Below are 4,404 nucleotides of genomic sequence, written 5' to 3'. Positions count from 1 at the left end.
GAATTGGAGAGAGAGAGAGAAAGAGAGAGAGACACAGAGAGAGAGACAGAGTGACAGAGAGAGAGACAGAGTGACAGAGAGAGAGACAGAGTGACAGAGAGTGATCAATACATAGAACTGTGACTTAAATGTCAGATTCATGTTCTCATTCTACTGAAACAATGGACAGACGACATGTTCTCATTCTACTGAAACAATGGATAGACATGTTCTCATTCTACTGAAACAATGGACAGACATGTTCTCATTCTACTGAAACAATGGACAGACATGTTCTCATTCTACTGAAACGATGGACAGACGACATGTTCTCATTCTACTGAAACAATGGACAGACGACATGTTCTCATTCTACTGAACAATGGACAGACGACATGTTCTCATTCTACTGAAACAATGGACAGACATGTTCTCATTCTACTGAAACAATGGACAGACATGTTCTCATTCTACTGAAACAATGGACAGACATGTTCTCATTCTACTGAAACAATGGACAGACTGTTCTCATTCTACTGAAACAATGGACAGACATGTTCTCATTCTACTGAAACAATGGACAGACATGTTCTCATTCTACTGAAACAATGGACAGACATGTTCTCATTCTACTGAAACAATGGATAGACATGTTCTCATTCTACTGAAACAATGGACAGACATGTTCTCATTCTACTGAAACAATGGACAGACATGTTCTCATTCTACTGAAACAATGGACAGACATGTTCTCATTCTACTGAAACAATGGACAGACATGTTCTCATTCTACTGAAACATGGATAGACATGTTCTCATTCTACTGAAACTGTACCTGTGGATTGATGGAGGTAGAACAGGGAATGTTCAGTCTGAAGGAACTCTTCAGTTTGAAGGACTGCTCTGGTCTGGAGATGAGAATCCTTGAAGACCCTTGAGACCTTTCCTGTTGTTCCACAGCCTGCGAACAACCCAGCCAGTCAATGTAGTCTTATTCAAACATTATTCAGAAAACTAGCAACACACTTATCTTAATTTAATGAGTGTCAACATAAACTGCACCAGTGGTTAGTTAAGGTCATCTCTATAATAATGATACCTCACCTGTATTTGGCCGGGGTTCCAGGGGAACAGGTACAGGCGAGAAATTAATGTTTCCCTTTTCACTGTCAGATAGAGCATCAGCTCACAGTGGACATCTACGTTCCATGAAAATATATAGCTCAGTATAACAGAGAGAGGTGAGAACTTGGGATGGAGAATCTTAACATGGAATCTGGTGACCTCATGCACTTCCTCTAAGACACTCCATGTTCCTCTACATGAAGAATCTTCATCTCATTCCTCAGGGAAGGGTTGGTCCCTGAACAACACAATACAAAGGAGACAAAAAGACAAATATTGAATTATTCATCCAACTAAAACACAAAGAATATGCAGTACCAGATCACAGTAAACTCAAACTCACAGAATAGTTTATTCATTAATCGAGGAAGTGACACTCAGCTACATGGAAATGTCTTTCTGAATACTATTTCTACATGGTTTTACCTAAACAGACAAAGTGTGGCAGATGAACTTCCTCCAGTTCACCTAACTCCATAGTGAAGTCCAGCAATGGACCCACCTTGTGTGTACTGCATGTCTTTCAGAAGTTGACTGTAGGGTTCCCAGTTCCTGAAGTGATACTTCAGAATGACATCTCTCTCACACAGCCAGCGGACCCCAGACACTGTGCACTCATAACTCCCTTTAGGTGTCCTGTGCCTGAGGGCAACAACAAGATGTGTAGAGAGGGTCAATCATCAAATGGAGAGGTTGGATTAGAAGACTATTCCCAAAGGTAATGGGGAAATACACTAGCAAGTGGAATGAAATTTTATAAGTAGATATTTTACCTGAACATTGTCACTCCCTGGACAGTGGAAGTCAAGGGTTCAATCTGAAGCCAGTGTGTGGAGTCCTGAACAAGGACAAGCATGTCAGTAATACATATGGGGCCTGTTTCCTGGACACAGATTGAGTCTAGTGCTGGACTTACAGCATGCTCGATGGAAGTTTCAATAGAAAGATCTTTAAGGTCCAGGACTAGACTTAATCTGAGTCTGGGAAACTGGCCAATTAACCAAAGTAACTCATCTAATGTATTTATTCAATGTTACATGGAATGCTGGTGATTTATCAATTAAACTGTCTAATGACAAAATATGACACCAGCTAAAATCCTGCATGACTACAAGCAGAACACAGGACTGTCTATATCCCAGTATGAATGGTTGGTCAGTACACACCTCAGTACACACCTGGCTTTGAGACTCTGTTTATATTACTAAAGCAGAACACAGGACTGTCTGTATCCCAGTATGAATGGTTGGTCAGTACACACCTGGCTTTGAGACTGTGTTTATATTACTAAAGCAGAACACAGGACTGTCTATATCCCAGTATGAATGGTTGGTCAGTACACACCTGGCTTTGAGACTGTGTTTATATTACTAAAGCAGAACACAGTACTGTCTATATCCCAGGATGAATGGTTGGTCAGTACACACCTGGCTTTGAGACTGTGTTTATATTACAAAGCAGAACACAGGACTGTCTATATCCCAGTATGAATGGTTGATCAGTACACACCTGGCTGTGAGACTGTGTTTCTATTACTAAAGCAGAACACAGGACTGTCTATATCCCAGTATGAATGGTTGGTCAGTACACACCTGGCTTTGAGACTGTGCCTGACTCCTGCAGGTATGTAAAAGTAAGAATTGACATTATGACTTACCTCAACATGGTCACAAGTCTTACAGCTCTGAGGAATCCCTGAAGTCAAAAGTAGTTATTTAAAATGAACAATGTAATAATGAATAAATAATTATTAAATTAAACTTGTTATAAAAATGAATATAAGTGAGCAACAGTCTCAAAATGTACACTCATTAGCATACCCTAATCTGACATTAGTGTTATATTAATTAATGTTTGTGGAAGCAGGAAACAACATCGTTCTGGTCCATGTTTTGTAGATGTTTGGGGGCCTGATTTCTGGTAGATCCTAGGATGAGAGCTTAAAGGTAGAGTCAGATAAATGATGTTGTACGAGCAGCACCACAGATATTGTGATGAGCAAGATGCCTGACTTCTCTCTCACACAGTATCTGCCATGTGCACCGGTCCTTTTCACTCTCTTACAGCGGAGAGGTTGAGTGTTCGCCATGGGACCAAAACAGCGGAGAAGTTTAGCGCTCCAACACTCTTAGCTGTTGTAGAAATTGACCCATTATGCTGTTTACGTTGAGCATCTATGTCACGTCGCTGACTCTACCTTTAAGTTTGTTTTGACCAAATAGATCATGATTGTGCTCCTTGTCTGGGACTCAAGTATAATGAATGCTTTAAAACTATTTTGAGTTAAAAACAGTTATCAGTTAAATCACCTTTCTCAGGTCCAGGCTTGATCCAACTCTCTCCACCATGGTCTCTGGTGTCCTCAGGTCCAGGCTTGATCCAACTCTCTCCACCATGGTCTCTGGTGTTCTCAGGTCCAGGCTTGATACAACTCTCTCCACCATGGTCTCTGGTGTCCTCAGGTCCAGGCTTGATCCAACTCTCTCCACCATGGTCTCTGGTGTCCTCAGGTCCAGGCTTGATCCAACTCTCTCCACCATGGTCTCTGGTGTTCTCAGGTCCAGGCTTGATCCAACTCTCTCCACCATGGTCTCTGGTGTCCTCAGGTCCAGGCTTGGTCCAACTCTCTCCACCATGGTCTCTGGTGTCCTCAGGTCCAGGCTTGATCCAACTCTCTCCTCCATGGTCTCTGGTGTTCTCAGGTCCAGGCTTGATCCAACTCTCTCCTCCATGGTCTCTGGTGTTCTCAGGTCCAGGCTTGATCCAACTCTCTCCACCATGGTCTCTGGTGTTCTCAGGTCCAGGCTTGGTCCAACTCTCTCCACCATGGTCTCTGGTGTTCTCAGGTCCAGGCTTGATACAACTCTCTCCACCATGGTCTCTGGTGTTCTCAGGTCCAGGCTTGATACAACTCTCTCCACCATGGTCTCTGGTGTCCTCAGGTCCAGGCTTGATACAACTCTCTCCACCATGGTCTCTGGTGTCCTCAGGTCCAGGCTTGATACAACTCTCTCCACCATGGTCTCTGGTGTCCTCAGGTCCAGGCTTGATACAACTCTCTCCGCCATGGTCTGTAGTTCTATTTCTGTAGGTCCAACACATGAAAACACACCACTACTACTAATCTAACTGTCTGTAGGTCCAACAGAACACATTAAAACACACCACTACTACTAATCTAACTGTCTGTAGGTCCAACAGAACCCATTAAAACACACCACTACTACTAAAACAACTGTCTGTAGGTCCAACAGAACACATTAAAACACACCACTACTACTAATCTAACTGTCTGTAGGT

At 42.7% G+C, this 4,404-nt stretch overlaps 1 long non-coding RNA gene across 1 annotated transcript; it reads right to left on the bottom strand.

The window, feature by feature from the left end:
* Positions 1-1,604: 1,604 nt before the first annotated feature.
* On the bottom strand, positions 1,605-3,460 carry LOC116369201 (uncharacterized). The gene is made up of 4 exons (XR_004208606.1): positions 3,414-3,460; positions 2,762-2,799; positions 1,878-1,942; positions 1,605-1,746 (listed from the first exon to the last, which is right to left on the bottom strand). It is a non-coding gene; the product is annotated as an uncharacterized LOC116369201 (long non-coding RNA).
* Between the last annotated feature and the right edge of the window lie 944 nt (positions 3,461-4,404).

Source organism: Oncorhynchus kisutch, unplaced genomic scaffold (genome assembly GCF_002021735.2).
Source record: "Oncorhynchus kisutch isolate 150728-3 unplaced genomic scaffold, Okis_V2 scaffold2088, whole genome shotgun sequence".
NCBI classification, from domain to species: Eukaryota; Metazoa; Chordata; class Actinopteri; order Salmoniformes; family Salmonidae; genus Oncorhynchus; species Oncorhynchus kisutch.
The sequence above is the reverse complement of the archived record's forward strand: the minus strand, read 5'-3'. Positions and strand labels throughout refer to the sequence as shown.